Raw genomic sequence first — 22,390 nt, 5'->3', positions numbered from 1 at the left:
ATATGGTCCTCTCTGGTCTACCTCCAAGACTGCTCCAAGGGTACAGTCTTCCTCCCCTCTCAAGCACCGTCATTGTAACGGGTCTGGGTCGTACTCATTGGAAGTCTCAATGAGTGGCATCTGCTGGTATGCTCTGCTAGCTTGTGGAATACTTGGTGGTTGGAGAACTTGCACTTGTGGTCCTAAGCTTCCCCCTTGTACAGACCTGGGTCTTACTATGGTATTTACCGTCTCAGGTACTATCTCCTCATCTTGGATCTCATTAGCGGGATTTAACCTGCACTTGCGCTTCCGATGCCCGATTTTGTGACAATAATGAAATGCAGTAGTCTTCTTCAGAGTACCAACGTCTACTCCTGTGTTGGGGTCTACAGGTTTCCCCCTTCCCTGGCCTGACGAGTTTTGCCCCCCCCGTCTTCGTTCTAGTATTCCTCCGGTCGGCTGTGCTTGATCTATCCTTTCTGCATTCCTCATTTAAACTCGCATCAACTTTTCCTTGAGCTTCTTATGCTTTGAGGCTACTTCATCACTACAGTATCTAGCATATTGTAGGATTTCATCCATGGACTTGTTTTGCCAACAGATTAGATGCTGCTGGATCATGAAGCTAATCTCTGGGCTTAACCCTAAAACAAATTTGGAGATGAACTGTCCCATATCTTTGGAATCTAAGGTATCTAATCCACTATACTGCTTAAAGGCTTGCAAGAGCCTCTCATAGTAAGCATGAACTGACTCTTTGGGTTCTTAGGTAGTCAGATCTTTCTTAAACCAATCTATATCTTGAGGCAAAATCTTTGCCTGCAACCATGTGATTACCTGCTCAAACGTTTTCATAACCACAAGTGAAGGGCCATGGGTTTTAGGGACTCATTCTGGTTCTAACGTTGGCCATTCAACGGTGATCTTACAAGCTTACCACAAATCGCTTTGCACTACAATGTCAAACAATGTATTCAGATCAATCCACAAAACCGTCGAAATTTTGACAAAGCGATCAACTTGCTGGAACCATTCAGAAGGTTTCTCCCTCAGCCGAGGAAAATCATTTGTGAATGCTGCCAAATCACCCCTGCTCCAAGGAACGTGCAAAGCCAAATACCCTCCACTCGGTACCTCTCGCAATGGGTAAGCCTCTACTCCTGCTGTTCCTCCTCCTGGAGGCGGCCTAGAGGACGTTATATGCTCATAATAACTGTTGTTTAACATACATTTGTGATGTCAAAATTTGTGTCTCACACTTATGTCCTGACACAGTGCCGAAAAAACAACAAGTGTCCATTAAGTGTTACTCTCCCATGCATATACTGTTGGTAGCATTATAGGATCTCGTGCTCAAAGAGAAAGTCCCAGTCAATAAGAAAAGGAGAAAAGGAAATTCAAATGCAAATGTCTTATGCTACAGTAAAATGTGTCCTTATTTAAGACATTTTGCTGATCCCCTTTTTTCAGTATTTGATGTGAACCTGAGGTTTGCTACACTAGAGACCGTTCCCTAAACTGTGCAGTCCTTGGGACTCCTAGGACTGCCTTTCTTGCTCGGATAACCAACATATGTGAGAAAGATTTTCTACTTAATTCCTCACCTTGAAAGATTGATGAGGTAACTCCTTGTTTCTAGTTTTTTTGTGCATTATTGAGACACGGAACAGTGGAGATAACACAAGACATTATCTCTTTTCACTGTATGTACAAACAGGAGATGGCCTAACGGCTAGGGCGGTCGACCTCGAATCTGGGGAACCGGGTTTGAGTCTCGGCAATTACTCTGAACATCCTGTGATTCTGGCCAAATCACTTAATCTCCCAGTGCCTAACAAAAATGAACATGTCCTCATGTAGCACAACTGGTGCTATGTAAAGCGCTCTGATACCTGATAACCTTTGGGTCAAGTTTGCACTATATAAAACTCCATAAACAAACAAACAGAAGGACCTGGTTCCATCTTGTCTCTTTGGTTCGTCTTTCGGGATGATATCACTTGGTGAATTTCTGGTACCATTCCCTAGTTTAATGTATTCAAGTTACCAATCTCAGAAGGATGTATTTACTGCCCAGTGGCCCTTAGCTAGAACTCATGCTCTTAAGAATGCTTCCTTTAGCAGCTTAGAACACTTAGCTCAATTAACCACCCTGTTAGGGACAGCGTTAGCAAACCCTGCAGAAAATGTTCCATTATGTAACTATACAACAAAAAAAGCTTAGCCCCAATGGAAGGGACTGGGGAAAATGTATAGGTTTGTGCCAGAAAGTTTGAGATTCAACATAGTGAGTGTAGGGAAGAGTAAGGCAAAGGCATGCAGAGCACATTTTGTGACAATTCTCGTAGTGTAGGCCCTCCTGTGTCTCACCCTCAGCCTTTTTTTGTGTAAACTGGTGAACTCTTCAGTTTTTGACTAATATCACCAACAATAATGACAGAAACTGACATTTGACTTTTGTTCTCCACTTACTCGCCCCATGACTCGATCTCCTATGCGTAGAGTGAAGACTACAACTCCAACCGCCCAGAAAGCAACTAAATTACACCCCTAGGATTCAGCCCAATGCTTCTGTTCAGCAACTCTTTTATCAGTCTGGATGTAAGGTGCACCTAGTCAATAAACTTAGGAAGGACATTTTACCACCATGTCAATGTGTTTGTACAGCTGTAGTTAATTCAGAGTAGCATTGTGGGGAGGCCTGTGTTTGCAGGAGCAGACCAGAGCCAGGCCTCATGGCTTTGATGGTCTTTTCTGCAGGTTCTGGGAAGATAATGGTTACTGGGCAGTTCTCAAGGATGAACCTCTCATTTACCAGTAGTGGCTCAAGGGCTAGGAAAGAAAAATGTAGGTTCTCATACACATCAATGAGGAGGTGATGAAGCCCCAGAGTACCTTTACTGTGGCACACCTCAGGCCCCTGAGACAACTGGGACAGGTATGTTCTCTGGGGATGGGTGGATGTGCCTTGCCAGGGGCAGACAGTATGTCTGGATGTCCTCCATCGACTATATAAGCTATAATAAACTGGAATTTGCTTTAACTTGACATGTAATTTAAAACTGATGTTATGCAAACTGCAATTAAATAAAATTAAATTATTTCCTGTGCCTGGGCGGAGTTCTACTCCTCGGAACTCCGAAAAGTGCTGAAAAAACTCCTCTGCGCTCCGTGGAGTTCCATCTGCGGCGAAGTCTGTTAAGTGGCACCGCTGGCACTGATTTTTAACCCCGGGAATTTGGCATGCGCTGTAAAATCAGCATGACTGGCACTATGCAACCCCGCCAGAGGGTGCTGCTGCTTTCTGCCACTCACGTAAACATTCTACTTGAGCTGTAATTTCCTCAATGCAAGTGGCAGATTTCTCAATGCGAGCAGTCGCTGCATGTCAGCGTTGAGAAATCTCACCTAAACGAGATCTAGCACGCAATTATTTCTCGCCAGCGCTCGCCAACTTAATGTTGGCGAGTCGCTCGAGAGAAAAAACTCTGCGTCACTTCAGAGAGTTTTGCGGAACTCTGCACAGAGCGCAAAGTGTGCAAAACTCCACGAACTCCGCCGGCAGAGAAGAATTCTTCGCCCACCCCTATTATTTGCATATGTAGCTGTGCTGCTGTAGAGTGCTGTGTCACACATATGCCGGTTCTTATTGATTGCTATTTTAATATCATTTGAATAGCTGGAGAAAGTGTTGCCAAAGATTGCTTTAGCTCACACCGACACCCCTCATGGGGTCAGTATGAAAAGGGGGGCTATGATGAAGCATGCCACTTTTAGGTAGGTGAGGGCTTTCGACCTTTAACAGGACACCTCGAACATGAGTCTTGATTTGTTACTGTCTACAAGGAGTATCTTTTGTTACATTACCATGCATGCATACTCACTAGCAGCTCTCTTGGAATGCTTTTTTTTGTTTGAGAAAGAAAAGACTGCCATGCGCCCCCCCCATCGTGATGTAACAACACCAGCAGCCATCTTGGACTGGGTTTTCGCAACCAAAAACATTACAAGACAGCCACTGCTGTATGCGCATGTGTTGCGATGAACTGACAGGCATTTTATATTCATATTTTTAGCAATGCATTCCAAATAGACCTTTACAGATAGGATGCCCTTTACATTATAAAGGCACGACCTTAACGTTAATGCTTGTTATTAGGCAATGGTGAAAAATAGGTGCCCTGTGAGAAGAATGTGGCCTCTTTTTTAAATGTCTGTTCACATCAGACCTAACAGTAAGATCCCACATATCACCCACTCACAGGCTAAGCATAAACATTGACAGTGCCGCCTGACATACTAACTGTGCAGCAAATTATTTCATACCATTAAGTCTCAAGACATGCAAAATGAATGTTTATTCCCCGCTTACGGTTATGATGAAGGGTTTGGTGTTGCACAGTGCAAAATCCTGTGTTATTGAGAAACAGAGAGAAATGACTTTTCTGTGAAACTGCAGACTTCTTGTGCAAATTTCAGCATTTACATTATAGCAACCCTGCAGTTTAACGTCATAAAATATACCTCGTGGTGTGCAAATACAATCTGCATGCCATAACCTTTAAACTTAGCGCATGCCTGTGTTAGTTCTTGCGCACACGCATGTGTGGGTTTGAGAGTGCCTGGTCAATTCTTGTGAAAGGTGTTGTACTAGAAGCAATCGGAATATTTAATGCGACCAACGAGAAGCTGCAATTCTGGGACGCGGAGTCCAGAAACCACGCATTAACTTGCTCATATGTACATCCTAGAACAGCTATGTTCAGATATTGTGACCATTCAGTCATGGGCCTCTCTGCTTCCAAATAAACACAGCAGCTAAACCACTCATCGTGCTAAAGCCAACGATCTGACCCCGGGCCCGGGATACTAATGGATTTTTATTTAGTCCAGTTTGAATGTGTAACAATGAAAAATAGGAATGTAGGCTTTCAGCCCCCAAATGGTTGTGCTTGTTTGCAGTCGTCTAATGTATCCTTTGCGTTAACCCGTGTTTCGCCCCATGGCAGCAGATCGCAAGCCACTTCATTCCACTCAGCCCGTCATCCTTCTAAATTCAGTAAAATTAGTATCATTGGTTAACTATAACGTTTGTTACCCGCGAATAGTGCCAAGAAGCCCATTCGCGGTGAAAGTCTGCTTGACACCTGTTATTTCGTCTTAATCCGTTTTGCCACAAAGACTTCCACAAACCACTCCTCAATCCGATCATACTGTCTGCAGAGTTCTCAGGCAAAGAAAGTGATTTTGCCGTCGTTGCACCTTGAACAATAACCACGGGTTCCGGATCAGGCGACCTGGCAGACGTGTTTTTTGATTGAATGAGCTCACTTGGTTTGTGTTCTGACTGGCACGCCCTGCCCCCACGCCCTTTGTGAAAGGAGGTGCACCGTGCACGGACAAGCGGCAACAATCGTGTGGTGATTCGCGCCAAAACACACAGCGCCAAGGCGAGCACATTTGATACGATTCAGGCCGCATCCTGGCGCTGTCCGATCGGCCTGCTGCTGATTATAAGGACTTTGAGCCTTAAGGTGAAAATTGTTTGCTTCGAAAAACACAATATTGATTGCTGCACAGATGGGTGCAATCTGCCTCCGCATCCCTCGCTGCTCTCTGTCCAAAGGCGAAAAACATTATGAGATTAACTCTCTGATCTCATTAGCAAACCTTACGCTAATCACCGGAGAGTGCTCGGGGCGTGATATGGGCCAGCGGGAATCAATAGTCGTAGTATCAACCGGGCCTTCTGCACAGACGGCACCATTGCGTCCTCTCAGAGGGGCAATGCTTTCTTTAAATACTTCCATCCTGCCTTCTTCAGACCTGCCCATTGCCTCCTCTCGTGGCGCACTTTAAATGCTGCATCCGGTCTTCGTCTCATGGGGTCCATCGCCTCCTCTCGCTGTGGCACGCCCCTTTTAAATGCTTCGTCAGACCTGGCCCATTACCTCCTCTCATGACGCAGTGCTTTATTTAAATGCTGCTCTCCTGTCTTTTTTTACACCAGCACCATTGTCCCTGTGGCATGGGCCCATTGCCTCCTTTCATGACGCAATGCTTAGCTTGAATCTGCTCTCTGGTCTCTTTGAGGCCAGTACCATTGCCCAGGGCTTTAAGTGGGATTAAAAAACTGAGGGGGTCTCTTAAAGGGGCGTGGCCGATGTAATTTAGGGCGTGGCTTAAAAACAAATAAAATACAAATCTGTGCTTAGTATAGTGTGCCGCCACACTGGTATTTTTCTGTTTCTGTCATTTCAGCCATATATATAATACAACAAGTAGCATGACACCTACAACAAAACAGGGCTATTGGTTTTGTCAATGGTTGTTAGTTGCATATAATAAATAAGCAACAACTATGGCTTTGTTGTATATAATATTGAAAATGTTTCAGTTCTGAAATGAGACTGTGAAAGAACTAAAACGAGTCATTTTGTAGTTACATCAAAGTCTTCGAGCAGTGATACTGCTGCAGAGTTAAGATTCTCTTTTCCAACCTGAGGGCGAGGGACAAAATGGAGAGCCCGATAGGGACCGTCAAGGTACCTGCTTTTAAGAACTGCCAGTGCGCAGCACTGGCAAGGCCCAGCCCACTTAAATTCGTGCCATTGTCCCATTTTGTGAGGTGTGGGACTATTGCCTCCTCTCATGATGCTTCCATCCTGTCTTCCTCATACTGTGAATCATTGCTTCATCTAATGATGCTTCCATCCTGTCTTCCTCATACTGTGAATCATTGCTTCCTCTCATGATGCTTCCATCCTGTCTTCCTCATACTGTGAATCATTGCTTCATCTAATGATGCTTCCATCCTGTCTTCCTCATACTGTGAATCATTGCTTCCTCTCATGATGCTTCCATCCTGTCTTCCTCATACTGTGAATCATTGCTTCCTCTCATGATGCTTCCATCCTGTCTTCCTCATACTGTGAATCATTGCTTCCTCTCATGATGCTTCCATCCTGTCTTCCTCATACTGTGAATCATTGCTTCCTCTCATGATGCTTCCATCCTGTCTTCCTCAGACTGTGAATCATTGCCTCCTCTCGTGATTCAAGGCTCTGTTTAAATGCTTCCATCCTGTCTTCCTCAGACTGTGAATCATTGCCTCCTCCCATGATACAAGGCTTTGTTTAAATGCTTCCATCCTGTCTTCCTCAGACTGTGAATCATTGCCTCCTCCCATGATAGAAGGCTTTGTTTAAATGCTTCCATCCTGTCTTCCTCCGACTGTGAATCATTGCCTCCTCCCATGATAGAAGGCTTTGTTTAAATGCTTCCATCCTGTCTTCCTCGTACTGTGAATCATTGCCTCCTCCCATGATACACGTCTTTATTTAAATGCTTCCATCCTGTCTTCCTCAGACTGTGAATCATTGCCTCCTCCCATGATACAAGGCTTTGTTTAAATGCTTCCATCCTGTCTTCCTCCGACTGTGAATCATTGCCTCCTCCCATGATACAAGGCTTTGTTTAAATGCTTCCATCCTGTCTTCCTCAGACTGTGAATCATTGCCTCCTCCATGATACAAGGCTCTGTTTAAATGCTTCCATCCCGTCTTCCTCAGACTGTGAATCATTGCCTCCTCCCATGATACAAGGCTTTGTTTAAATGCTTCCATCCTGTCTTCCTCCGACTGTGAATCATTGCCTCCTCCCATGATACAAGGCTTTGTTTAAATGCTTCCATCCTGTCTTCCTCGTACTGTGAATCATTGCCTCCTCCCATGATACACGTCTTTATTTAAATGCTTCCATCCTGTCTTCCTCAGACTGTGAATCATTGCCTCCTCCCATGATACAAGGCTTTGTTTAAATGCTTCCATCCTGTCTTCCTCAGACTGTGAATCATTGCCTCCTCCCATGATACAAGGCTTTGTTTAAATGCTTCCTTCATGTCTTCCTCAGACTGTGAATCATTGCCTCCTCCCATGATACAAGGCTTTGTTTAAATGATTCCTTCATGTCTTCCTCAGACTGTGAATCATTGCCTCCTCCCATGATTCAAGGCTTTGTTTAAATGCTTCCTTCCTGTCTACCTCAGACTGTGAATCATTGCCTCCTCCCATGATACAAGGCTTTGTTTAAATGCTTCCATCCTGTCTTCCTCAGACTGTGAATCATTGCCTCCTCTCATGATTCAAGGCTTTGTTTAAATGCTTCCATCCTGTCTTCCTCAGACTGTGAATCATTGCCTCCTCCCATGATACAAGGCTTTGTTTAAATGCTTCCATCCTGTCTTCCTCATACTGTGAATCATTGCCTCCTCCCATGATACAAGGCTTTGTTTAAATGCTTCCATCCTGTCTTCCTCATACTGTGAATCATTGCCTCCTCTCATGATGCTTCCATCCTGTCTTCCTCGTACTGTGAATCATTGCCTCCTCCCATGATAAACGTCTTTATTTAAATGCTGCCATCCAATCTTCCTCAGAATGACTTCATTGCAGCAGTGTAGGCCTTAGTTCTGTCTTTAGTGGCAGAAGCTCTTTTGTGAACATAAAGGATGACAATCATATTAAACTCTACCCAAGGGCAAAGAATTGCTTTACTTGAGCAACTCTGAGGCCATGAGATTTAGGTTTATTTATTTATTTATTTTATGGTTTTACATAGCGGCAACTCGACCCAAAGGTATCAGAGCGCTTTGCATGAGCACCAGTTGCATTACAGATGGACACAGTCATTTTTAGGCACTGGGAGATTAAGTGATTTGCCCAGAATCACAGGATGCTTGAGCCTCCCACCAGACTCGAACCTGGTTCCCTAGCTTCAAAGTCTGCTGCTTTGGTCGTTAAGCCACATTTAAGTTGACCATCTTTCCATTATTACTTTACAAAACACTTTGCAGGCAAAGATACAAGACATTTGTTGAGGAGCACGAGTACTATGAGTTGCAAGGCACATTTTTGATGGTTCATTCGATGGCCCACAGCTCAGCAAAAGACCCTTTAAAAAGATTGAACTCGGGTGGATATTCAGCTCTTCCAGTACGGTTACTGAATCATGTTGTATTTGAATTCCAATCTCTTGGCCACATCCAAGAGTACGCCTTCTCGCTGTTACCACTTTTGCGAGATAAGATTACAAATAAATAACTGTGATATCCCAATGGAGTGAAATAGTCTTAAGTCTTAAAACACAAATGGTAAATATCATTATCCACTGTAGATCCCGTCCCATAACCACCTATTGCCACATCAACCAAACAAAAGGTCTTTGCAATCTCCTTTTCCCCTTTCCCATCACATGAAATCATTGGTTGAGCTTTGAAACCGAAACTGAGTGGTAAAAATAAACCTTGTCAGGACCCCTAAAAAGATGGTCAAGTCACGGTGGTGGCAGACAACAGCTCTAAATGTTGTCCATTGGGCACGTTTTTCCATGGAACTAGGACACCTGACATTTAATCTTGTATTTTACACTTCACTTAATTGTGCGGGAAACAAACTCTGTATTCTGCATCTAACCAGGACCCATAGCTCAGTGACATATCTCTGAGAAGGGTAGGCCTTTTGCTTTGTGTTAAATCATGGTTGTCATCATGAATCAGGACGAAACGATAAGTGTGATGTTGAAGAAGTAGGGTTCTCTATCAATATGATGTGCACTTCAACTTTATTTATTAAATTAGTCCAGTTTAAACATTTTATAATATCCTTTAAGGTGTGCGCATCACCGATAATGTGGAACTCACTGTGCGCTAAACTTGGAAAGCTGAAACCTTAAAAAAATTCAGAGACCAAAGATGAGTGGTGTGCGCGTCACCACGCTGATAATTAAATTCAGATGCACCAGAATGAAATGTGAAATGTGAGTTTCTAATGAAAATGCATTCAAATCACAGGGATTGGTGTGCGCATCACCGCGCTGAGACACAACGTGAAGATTTACTTCAAAATGGAGGCACGCAAGGTTACGTGGCGTGACTTACAGAAGGACGCTGACGTATGAATGAACATATGCTGTCGAGCGCACGTTTAAGAATGCTCGTACTGACGCTCGAGGCAAGGCGGTTGCCGCATCAACTTATCCGTGATCACAAGACGGACGAAAATGACACATACAACCTGCCACGAAGATCCTTTTGATCCGTGAGTAACATCCCATCCTCGTCGCCAAATGTTAAATCAAGGTTGTCATCATGAATCAGGACGAAACGATAAGTGTGATGTTGAAGAAGTAGGGTTCTTTATTCGCCGATGCACGCAGGCACAGGAAACTGTGGTGGTCAGGTCCGGAGGTCCCAGCACAACTGTCGACCTCCGAACCTCATCACCAGAACCTCGAATACACTACACAGAACATTCCAACATAGAATATAACAGAGAATACAACACTTTGCCTTCAGAATCACTGCCACCCCAACTGAGGTTCAGAGCACTTGTTAGAAATTGGGGGACCTGGAGACATGTTTTTTAACCCCGAGCTCCCCTTTTTTCCAAATTGTATGTTCTTGGGCAATCACTTTATAAGCATGTTCGCCTTTCCCTTTTAAGGCCAGATTGAAAGCATTTAGAATCAGTCTATAAAAGCTGCGAGTAAGAATTTGGTTAAAATAGAAAAACTGTCCTGGTTCTTTTACCTGGTGGAGAGTTACGATGCCAAGCCTGATTTATAGCCTTTGGAGCAAGTAGCATTATGTTGCAGTATCAAGCCCAGTGGCGGCTGGTATTTGAAGGCGGGCGGGAGGGCAACGGGGGGGGGAAATGAAAAAAAATACACAGTTACCTGTCTGCTGCTGCTGCCCGCCATCGGCACCGCCGCCTCCTGATAGCCAATGACAATGCTGCAATGAGTGCTGTGGATTGGCGCTCAGCCAAAGAATCGGAGGCTGGGCATGTTCTCCATGCAGGCTGTAATGCAGCCTGGGTGGAGAACAGACAAAGTGCGCATGAATGTTTGGCCGGCCCCAGAGGGCCAGCCAAACATTCATGCACACTTTAGGGAGGTCAAACCGCTCTTCCCCTCCCCTGCTCTGTCAGCCGAGCAGCCCCGCCCACCTGCAAAACCGCAGCAACAAGGAAAAAACAAAATGAGATTAACTCTAAGTTATTATCATTTTATTTTTCCTTTAGTGATACTGCTTAAAAGCAGTAGGATGATGCTCCTCCGCCTTAGCGGAGGAGCCGCCACTGATCACGCCTCCAACTTAAAAAAAACAAAAACAGTTTGATCTTGGGCAAATCATACCGTCCCTGTGCCTCTGTCCTCTAAACTAACAGTAAGTGAGCATGCTAAGATGAGGGTAATGGAAGAAGTAAACATTACAGCTTATGCTCAGTACAGGCCCCAGCATAGGGTCCATTCCCACATTCAAGGATGTTTAATGGCAGGTAGCTGTATTCTGTATCTTATTATTGAAAACTGAACATATAACCAGCCTGTGCTGCCGCTCCACACTGCAGCCAATGGCCAGCACCTCTGTTGGCGCTGATATAGGGCTGAGAGAGTGAGAAGTAGACCCCCCTGCCAGCCTGCTCATGCAGCCCCAATCCTTCCTTTTGAATGTCAAAAAGTGTGACTTTTGGTGTCCCGTAGGTCACTGTGGGCTGCATGACCGACCGCTCACCATCAGGACAAACCTGCAGAAATGGGAAGGCAGAATACCCATAAGAAGATTACATGAACATAATATTTAGTTGATTTCTGATACCTTTCTCAATTTCCTTTAAAGTGCAAATCATTAAATGATGCTCGGAAGATATCTGTATTAATAGCTACTTTTCATATGTTGGATAAAGTACCCTCTGCTGTACATGATAAGGATATTGCAAGTCACTAAGGAGTTCCATGATGATGAAGGGGAACAAGGCTGAAGCCGAGTTACTTTATAAGGTTATGTAACCCCAGAGTGACTTGCAGTATCGTTGTATGGCAGGGGATACTTTATTCATCATACTAAAATGTCACACCATCACGTTTCTTACAACCCACTTAAATCCTTGGTGTGTGGCTCTTTCATACGAAAGAGAGAGATTATTTGCAAACATGAAGAATAAAAATAGAATCTCTGATGCAAACTTAAACACATCAAAAAAGAAGCAGTGAAATAGTTGTAGAACGAATATATTAAAATTAGTCTAAGGCAAGTCATTCTTTTTTTTTTTTTTTTTTTTTTTTTTTAAAGTTTTTATTGAAACAATAAGTCAGTTACAAGCATGGGCCTACAACCACCAGGGCCGGCCGCTAGATTCAGAAAGGATCGTACATTAGTTAAGGCAGTAGGCGACTCCTGGGGCCCAGCCCCGTAAATGGCTCAGGATAGCTCGAAAGAAGCAGGAGACATACATTTAACATAAATAACAACTAAAAACAAAAGGCGAGGCATAAGGGCAAAAAGCGTGGGTCAGGCTACATCCGGGGGACTTTATTCCAAACCTTCAATTAGCTATCAACAGGAGGGAGTACTGAAAGATCGGGGGGGGGGTAACGGGAGAGAAACATCTATATTCGATTATTACAACCAGTTGCAAGGAACCATCAAGGGTCAGGGGGACAAGGCAATATCGGTGTCCACTAGGGGGGGCGTACAGATACCCCCACGATACGCGTTCCATTGCCCCCAGATTCTACCCCATGCCCCGGGTTTACCGCGGGCCACATACACAGTCTTCTCCCTGAACATACACCAGTCCATGTTCTCCTTCCATACTGACACGGTGGGTGGCCGCTGGGAGCCCCAAAGCTGCGCAATATCCCTCTTGGCAATCATGTATCCCAGGGCCGCCCACCGAGTCTGAGCCGCGTTATAATCATTGGGCTCCCACACATTCAAGACACAGCGACGCACCTCCGGCAGCAGCGCAACCCCGGTGACTTGTCCCATGACCCCATGAACCCGACGCCAGTATTCCGCCACCTCCCGGCACTCCCAAAGGATATGGAGAAAGGTGGCACTGAGCCCACACCCCCGCTTACAGAGCCCATCTTCCGAGAATCCCATGGAGACCAGACGGGGGCCCGTCACATACACCCGGTGGAGAATCTTTAGCTGGACCAGGCGGAGACGGGCTGGAATGGCTACTTCCTTGGGGGACGATAGTGCGGACTGCCAGTCCTCGTCGTCTAATTCCACCCCGTCCCCCGTCCACGTCTCCCGAAGGCGCACCAAGAGGTCAGCCCGATTATTAATAAGTTTTTTATAGATTAAAGAGATAGTACTGTCGGGGACATGACCATCGAGTATGCGGTCCTCGAGGGGCGAAGAGGCAGGGATCTTGGTCCCCTCACCAAAGACAGAGAGCAGGGCGTGCCGAACCTGGGCGTATCGGAAGAACTCCTTTTCCGTGAGTTCGTATTCGCTCTGGAGCGCCGCGAAGGTCTTAACCGCGCCCTTCATCCATAAGTCTCCCACTCTACTGATGCCAATCGTGTCCCAACGGTCAAACCCCTTCGTTGTCCAGAGGCTTCCCAGTCGGTCGGAGGCAAATAAAGGAGTAGCACATGTTAGTCGCTCACTCCAGCCCATGGCTACATTGGCCGCCTTCCAGATCCGTACCGCGATCTTAGTAGGGCCCGTCAGGGTCCGTCCAGCCGAGCGGGAGTAAAGCGCCCTGTTATAGTTCCCACCGGGGAGCAAAAATTTATCCATATCATACGCCGGATTCAAGCCAGGCGCATACGTGGCATGGTTAATGGCCGATAACTGCGAGGCCCAATAATACCTGCGAATGTCGGGAAGCGCGATGCCCCCATCGTACCAGGTGAGAGTAAGCTTGGCCAGGGCGATACGCGCCCGTCCGTCCCACACCAGTCTCCTCTGCAGGCTCTCCACCTCCCGAAAGTAGGCCACTGGAATGATGTCGAAGGAGTTCTGAAGTGCATAGAGGAATCTGGGAAGGGACATCATTTTAAACAAGAGAGGTGTGGCTCACTGGTTAGAGGCGGCAGACCCGTAAGCAGAGAATCGGCCAGGGACCAGGGTTCAATTCCCGACGCGGCAGGGTTGTGGACCAGGGTCAAAATGGACTCGATAATTCTTGCCTCGGTACCTACTCTAATCAGGAACACACTCGGCAACTCTGGGCATTAAGCTTGCCTCATCTCTACAACGGCCCCCCACAGACGCCAGGGATGCCTGGTTTCACCTTGGAGATACCCAGAAAGGGACCATCTCACAGGGAAAACCAGGACGGGTTCCCCAGCGGTCTTCAGCGCCAGGATACTCCATAGAGTCACAGTGCGCTTTACAAGTACACCCACATTTACATTTACATTTACATTTAAACAATGCTGCCCGACCCAGTGGGGACAAGGGCAGCCTACACCACCGCGCCGTGTCTTCCCTCAAACGCCGAAGTGGAAGCAGGAGATTGTGCTCATAGCGAGCCACCGGGTCCAACGAGACGTGTATCCCCAGGTATTTAAAGCCGGACAGAGATATTTGAATCGGAAGCCGAGGCGGCAGGAGAGGGGGGCCACCGGAGATAGGATAGACACAGGATTTAAACCAGTTAATCGTGAGACCCGAATTTCTCCCGTAGGAAGTCAGAACATCGAAGAGAACGTTAAGCGACTGCCGCGGCGGGGTAAGATACAGGAGAATATCGTCAGCATATAACGAGACCCGATCCTCAAAGCCCGGGGCCCACCGGATCCCCCTGATCGAGGGCTCCCAGCGGAGCCAAGCAGCGAGTGGCTCCAGGGCGAGAGCAAAGAGCAGAGGGGACAACGGGCACCCCTGCCTCGTACCCCTACCGAGAGCGAAGGGCCGGGAGACCCGCCCATTAACCACCACCTGAGCCATGGGTCCCGTGTAGAGAAGCTTCACCCAGCCAAGAAATCCCTCCCCAAAGCCGAATTTGGTCAAGGCAGCCCAGAGGAATGGCCACTCGATGGTGTCGAAGGCCATCGTGGCATCTAAAGAAACCAGCACGGCCGGTTCGGAGAGGTATTCTGCCCTGGCGAGGGCGCCATGGAGACGCCGCAAGTTGAGGGCGGTGTTGCGATGCGGGATGAAGCCGCATTGATCAGGATGAATCAGATCGCAGATGACGCCCAACAAACGATTGGCAAGGACTTTAGCCAGGATTTTAGGCTCTGCATTTAGCAGTGAGATAGGCCTGTAGGAGGCACAGCGGTCCCGCGGCTTACCTTCCTTGGGGATCACGACTATCGTGGCCAGTCGCTGGTCGAGCGGAAGGGAACCGGCCTCAAGGGACTCCTGAAACATACGACGGAGGAAGGGCGCTAGTTTATCCGGGCGCAACTTATATAATTCGATAGGGAGACCGTTGGGGCCCATGGCCTTGCCCGAGCGAAGGGATCGAATCGCAGTCGCTATTTCATCTACCGACAAGGGAGCGTCCAGCTGCTCACGGTCCTCGGCGGACAGGCAGGGCAAAGCAATGTCCTTCAGTAGAAGGCAAGAGTCTTCCTCATCCCTATCAGTCACCGGGGAGTACACGGTCCGGAGGTGGTCGGCAAAACATTCCACAATCTCACCAGGCTCAGTCACACACACTCCCTCCGAGACACGCAACTCCGGGACCACACGATTCACTCTCTCCTTCTTGTCCAGCCACGCAATCAGCTTTCCCGCCTTGTCCCCGGCATCATACAATCGACCCTGCTGCTCCCTATACATAGTTTTGGCGGCGTCAGTGACAAGAGATCTGTATTCAAACTGTTTCAGGCTGAGGGCGTGGAGCCCGTCCGGAGTGACACCCGCCTCCAAGGCCGACTCCAGCCCCGAGATGTCAGTCTCCAGCTTCACCACCGCCTCACTCCTGAGCTTCTTAGCCACCACTATCTGGGAGAGGGCGTGTCCGCGGATTACGGTTTTAAAGGCTTCCCACAGGGACATTGCAGACAACACCGACCCCTCGTTTTCAAGAAAGTATTGGTCCATAGCCTTAACCAGACTATCGCGAGTCGTAGGGTCTCGCAGGTACCACGGGTTAATGGGAGCGATCCGCCCTGCAGACCGCGACTCGGTGTCAAAGAGAAGCCACAGCGGGGAATGATCGGAGATACCCCTCGCCAGGTGCCTGACCTCTCGAATTCGACCCGTCTGCGCCGCGGGCATAAGAAAATAGTCTAACCTAGAAAGACTCCCATGTGCCCCAGAGTGAAAGGTGTATTGACATTGGGTCGGATGCATTAATCGCCAACTATCCACCAGGCCGAAGGTCTCCAACAGACCACCTAGCCAAGCCTGGGCAGCGGGGAGGGCCCTGGGTGGGTGACGATCCAGGTCACCCGAGACCACCGAGTTAAAGTCCCCGCCCATAAGCAAAAGACTGCCCGGAAGTTCAAGCAGCATTCGACCCAAGTCCGCGAAGGTGGAGTTCTGGAGGCCCGGGGGGACGTAAACTGAGACCAGGGCAAGGGGATGCCCCTCCCACCTCCCAGTCAGACAAACATAACGCCCTCTGTCATCTGAGACTACCCTGGTGATCTCCAACGGAAGTGAGGATCGCAGGAGAATGCCCACCCCCCTGGAGCCAGTGGTGAAACCAGAGTGAGCCACGAGGCGGTATCCCCCCCTGTTCATTGCATGGCAGACATTACCAACCAGATGCGTCTCCTGGATAAACACCACATCAGGAGTCAGACGACGCAGATATTGCAGTACTACACCCCGTTTGATACGGTCCCCCAACCCATTGACGTTCCATGACATCAGCTTCAACCCGTCCCCCCCCATCCCCTCCAATAGATCAAAGGTCCCCCCGCAAGTAGCACAAGTCCCAAAAGTGGAAGAAAATCAATACCTCGCCCTGCAAACAAAAAACACACGACAAAACAACCCCTCCTTCCCCCCCACCCCCCCCAACACCCAACTCCCCCCACCCTGCACCCCTGCGGGCCAAAAAACCCCCCCAACTTGCAGTGTGCCTGTCGCCCAACTAACCCCAGTCTACAAAAAGACCCCGGAGGAGGAAAGGGACCCGTCCCCGCCCGCCCCCCGTACAGGTCCTAGCAAAACACACTGAACCAAAGAAGTACAACCCAGCTGAGCAGTGCAAAATGGCAAAATCAAGGACCACGAGTCACTCCAAAGGGGACCCGTCGCCGTTGGCACCTGCAGAGGGCCCGGGACGGCCACCTCTGTCCGGTAGCGAGTCCAGCCAGTCACTCACGGCCACAGGAGAGTCAAAGAAGGCAGTCCGATCCTCATGTTCCACTCGGAGTTTGGCAGGGTAGAGCATAGAGTACTTTAGGCCCAGCTCACGAAGACGACGTTTCACCCCCTGGAATCCCATCCGCTGTTTCTGGACAAGTTGAGTAAAGTCCGGATAAAAGTTAATGGATGAGTTCTCATGTCGAACCGGGCCATGGACACGTGAGGCCTGCAGAATCGCATCCCGGTCTCTGTAGTAAAACAGTTTGGCCACGATAGGCCTCGGGGGGGCCCCCGGCCGTGGCCGCCCGACCGGAACTCGATGAGCCCGTTCAACGGCAAAGAATTTACTCAAGCCCGCAGGGGTCAGCTGTTGGAGGATGAGTTCCTCGACCAGGAGGTCAACCGGGCGGTCGTCGGAGGACTCCGGTACGCCGACGACACGAATGTTGTTGCGTCGGGCCCGTCCCTCGAAGTCCTCCAGCCGCCGGGCCATCTGATCATTGACCACCTTGATGTCACCAAGCGCGGCCTGCAGGCCCGACACATCCGCACCAAGGGTGGAGGTCCGCGCATCGAGAGTTTGAACCCTCTCGTTTGTTTTGGAGAGATCCGCCCGTATTAAGGTGACATCAATCGCCACCGTATCGATCTTGCGGGCCAGGGCCTCGTATTGCGTGGCGATGGTCTCCCTGATGCCATCAATGGCGCCCATGATATCCTGTAGGGAAAGTTCCGAAGAGACGGATGTGCCCCCACCGGCGGCGTCTGAGGGGGGACCGGCCATTCCAGGGGAGCCTCTGCCCTGAGTGTAGCGGTCCATGTTGTTGGTCTGGACCGATCCTCCACGGAGGGAGGCCTTAGTCTTACGCCCCTCGGGGCCCCCCTTGCCCCCCATGTGGTCACAGACTCCGAGGGGGACCGCCGATCAAAAGTAGCCGAGGTACAGGCCCTGGAAACCAGCGCCTCACCCGAGGCAACAATATGGCGGTGCGGGGGGACCCAAGGCGATAGGCACTCTAGTGGCAGGTGGAGACAAAGCCTTGTGCAGAGGTCGAGGAATGACCCCGCCACCTCAAGCGCTCCACCGGCCAGCCCCCTGAGGTCTGAAAGTGAAACCGAAAGTGGTCGAGCGGCCCCTGGCACCGAGCTGCAGCCGCTGTTGTTCAATTGCGACACGGCTCCACGGTTCACCTTCGCCCCGGGCACCTCCGTCGGGTGGGTCCCAAAAGTTCAAACAACGATAACTCAGGATTCCCAGGTCCGATTAAATTTCTGAAAAGAGATACGTGCTCAGCCGGTCGTCATCTCCCAGATTCCATAAACCACGTCAGGATATTGTCAGGATAAATTCCGAGGAGCAGCGAGGGTCCGGGGAGCCCTGTGCTCACGCGACCATCTTGGATGCGCGCTAGGCTCCTCCTCGGCAAGTCATTCTTTAATAAAATGCGCATTGCCTCAGAATGTGTGAAAATATAGAGAAAGATTCTAATTTTTCTATAATTACAAAAGAAGTTGCAAAAAATAAACATGTTGCCATAAATATCTCCTTTCTGCTTGTCACTGTAGCTAGAAAAGCAGAGCAGAATTAATTAGCAATATTGCCTTTTCATTTGTAAACTGCTGCTTTAATCAGGGCCGGCTCTAGGGCGGTGCGATCGGTGCCATCGCACCGGGTGCTGGCTTCCTGGGGTGCCGTGTTTACAACTTTATTATGCTTTTAAAGCACCTGCTCCCACGTTCCTTTCCTCCTACAATTACGGGGCTCTTTCTGGCCAGAGATCAGAGTTTTGTGTCGTTGACGTTTTGGACTTTTGTGAAGGTAGCACAGAAGGTTAATATGCCTACTGCAAAGAAAATGTGCCTAGTAGATTACAGAGTGCATTTACTGTAAATAGATCAGCAAGTTACTGCTTTTAAAAGAGCCATCCTTTTGTTACTTGCAATTTGTAAGTTAAAGTCCTAACATAGAATAGTGAGGTATTAACTTTCATCATAGAACTACATACATTCTGCAAAGTACAGAACACTGATTAATCTTGCAAAAAGAGTTAATTTGGCTAGAAATCGATTCTTATTATTAAAGAAAACTCCCAACTATGCTGTTTCTTTTTCGACTGAGTTTGTGCTTCTCCACACAAAGCACTCTTAAACTATACTGCCTACCAGTATGGATGACATGTGACTCCTACACTTTTAGTCCTTTGGCTTATGTAACATTTCCTAAACACTGATTTACACAATTGATTGTCTGTGTAATGTTTGTGTGATGCAAAGTGCGACACACTTTACTGGTATGAGTAGCGCTATATAACAAATTCAATGCATCTGAGAGGGTGTGGTTATGGAGACTTGGTCCCTGTTAAAGAGTGCTAGTGAGAGAATCCGTGGTGGAGGTGGACATTGGAGGGGGCGCCAACAAACATTGTCGCACTGGGCGCCACCAGCGCTAAAGCCGGCCCTGGCTTTAATTATGCTCCTTGACCCGACCTGTCTGCCCTCTCCACTGCTGGCTCTGTGACATCAGAACTCAACAGTAATACATTATTACAGTTGAGTTCTGCCTCAGTCACAACTCCCTGATTATGAAGAAATTAGAGACGAGTTTTTAATCCAGTGAATACAGAATCCCATATAACATAAAGAGCTTCGTTTCTCTCTTCTGCCATTTCAAAGTGCTGTAAAAATCAAATGTTAATATTATCTGATGTAATTGTACCTAATTTACCTGCCTCAGAAGGAACGAAAACTGTTTCGCCTTCACAAGCTTTGATATGCATGATGTACAGATTACTGATTAACTCACTGAGTAATCATGCCAGCATTTGTTTTGAGTAAATATTATATGCAAAAAGGCAACAACCGTTCAAAGTGAGGGATTAAACTGATGTTTAACGAAATGATTGACTAGTTATAAATCCTACATATTTAAAGCCTGTCAAAGATACAAGTAGTTTTATAGGCGTAGGACTGAGTATTGCGACTTATACACAACGCCCTGGAATATCAGATGTATATAACACATCCATGTTTGGTTGCCATGGGGACAAGCTTCCTGCTAAGTAATAACCTCAGCATCCAGAGTTTCCGCCCAATCACAGTTGGCGATTCCTTCCGCGTGGTCGTTGGTCGCGCTCCAAAGCACCTCCCTAGTTTCATCTCTTCGAATGACAGGGTGTGAAACGACCTTGCCGCGAGGTGTTGGGTGGGCTGGGGAGGTGACAGGTCTGCGTGCCACATTTCACTAACCCTGTTTTAAATGTCGGTGTGCCTTTGCTAATTTTAGCACAAGATTTTGACACGCGCCAGTGACGTATGCACCTGAAGTAAAGCATTGGCTTTATTTCGAAGATCACTTGTACAGTTTTCATGTCCTATAGATCACAAAACAATGTAAATGAGGGTCTCAGGCTAATATGTTTCTATGGGCACTTCTCCACAGCAATGCGCACGCTGGGATTTTTTTAACCCCCAAAACAAGAACTTCACATGTAAATTACAGATCGAAAATACAACATGCTACTGGCGAAAAAGCATTGGGCGGCAGCAGGTGTCACGGCGGGTGGAACAGCATTACCCAAGGAAAAAAACGCAATTATGCTAGAACATAAAGCTGCCAGTTCACTATGGACTCCTCCCATGAAGAGCAGGGTCAGTACTAATTTCCACATCGTGGCTCTCTATCTAGAATGGTAGACTGGACGAAAAAACGATGGATTGGAATACTTCTCAGATCAATTACTAGTGGTTTAAACAATTTGCAAGCATTCCCCCCAGCACCTTTTGTGTGTTTATGGTCTAGCCCGAGGTGAACTTTCGTTGTTTGAGGCCTCCTGGTTTCCCCAAAAAACTGATAATAAAAAGACATAGACACACAGATACTTGCAGATGCGTTTGGTCATCCCTCTTATCCATTTGTCTGTTCAAGTGTCATTCACATTTTGCTTTCACCCACTACAACATACAGCATATAGCAATGGGTCAGCCCACTTCATTCATTGGCTGTCTGCAAAGTGTGCAGCAGCAGTTTTCATGATCACATATCCACAGATGCACGAAAAGGAGTGCACTTCCTTCCCAGGGCTACGGCACCTTGGCTACTTGGCCCTTTCATTTTATACGTTTATTTTGTTGCCATTTTTTGGTACACTGCATGCGTTCGCAAAAAATGAATACAAGTAAATCATACAATTACAAAGACTAGTCCTATTGGCTTTGTGAAAGTTTTTTATTTGGTTGTTGTTAGGACTATGGCAAGGATCCACCCTACCTCCCACACTGAAAGGAGACGAGACGCAGTCTGGTCCACACCAAAGTGCACTCTTAATGCCTTCAGCTCCAGAGACTCTTGGTGTGCTGCTCCTTTTGTCTATATGGGAAGGGACACTTTTCTCTAAGAGGAGGGCCAGAAAAATGTACTGCTGTGTGGAGCCGAGGCAGTGAACAAATTGCACATCATCCCTAAGAGTTTGCAAGGGAGATGCACAGGCATCAGGCACCGTGGGGCCGATTTCCAAGGTAACTGGTACTTGAAATCTAAGATTAGATCTGAGGACTAAGTTTAGACCTGAAGTCTAAGGGCGCGATTTACAAAGGTAACCTTCAGGTCTAAGTTTACCTTTGTGAACTGGAATCTTAGACTCCAGGTCTAAACTTAGACTTTAAGTCTAAACTTAGACTTCAGGTCTAAGTTTACCTTTGTGTCTTGGGCCCTTAGACTTCAGGTCTAATTTTACCTTTGTTAATTGGGCCCTTAGACTTCAAGTCTAAACTTAGACTTCACGTCTAAGTGTACCTTTGTGACTTGGGCCCTTAGAATTCAGGTCTAAGTTTACCTTTGTGAATTGGGCCCTTAGACTTCAGGTCTAAGTTTACCTTTGTTAATTGGGCCCTTAGACTTCAAGTCTAAACTTAGACTTCACGTCTAAGTGTACCTTTGTGACTTGGGCCTTTAGAATTCAGGTCTAAGTTTACCTTTGTGAATTGGGCCCTTAGACTTCAAGTCTAAACTTAGAAGTCAGGTCTAAGTTTACCTTTGTGAATTGGGCCCTTAGACTTCAGGTCTACGTTTACCTTTGTGAATTGGGCCCTTAGACTTCAGGTCTAAGTTTACCTTTGTGAATTGGGCCCTTAGACTTCAGGTCTAAGTTTTCCTTTGTGAATTGGGCCCTTAGACTTCAGGTCTTAGTTTTCCTTTGTGAATTGGGCCCGTAGACTTCAGGTCAAAACTTAGACTTCAGGTCTAAGTTTACCTTTGTGAATCAGGTCCTGTGTGTATTTGACGAGGTATGGGATTGCTTTATATATTTTTTAAGTCACAGCTTCCAACCCTTAAAT

The sequence above is a fragment of the Triturus cristatus genome, chromosome 6 (genome assembly GCF_964204655.1).
Source record: "Triturus cristatus chromosome 6, aTriCri1.1, whole genome shotgun sequence".
NCBI classification, from domain to species: domain Eukaryota; kingdom Metazoa; phylum Chordata; class Amphibia; order Caudata; family Salamandridae; genus Triturus; species Triturus cristatus.
Note: the sequence above shows the minus strand (reverse complement) of the source record.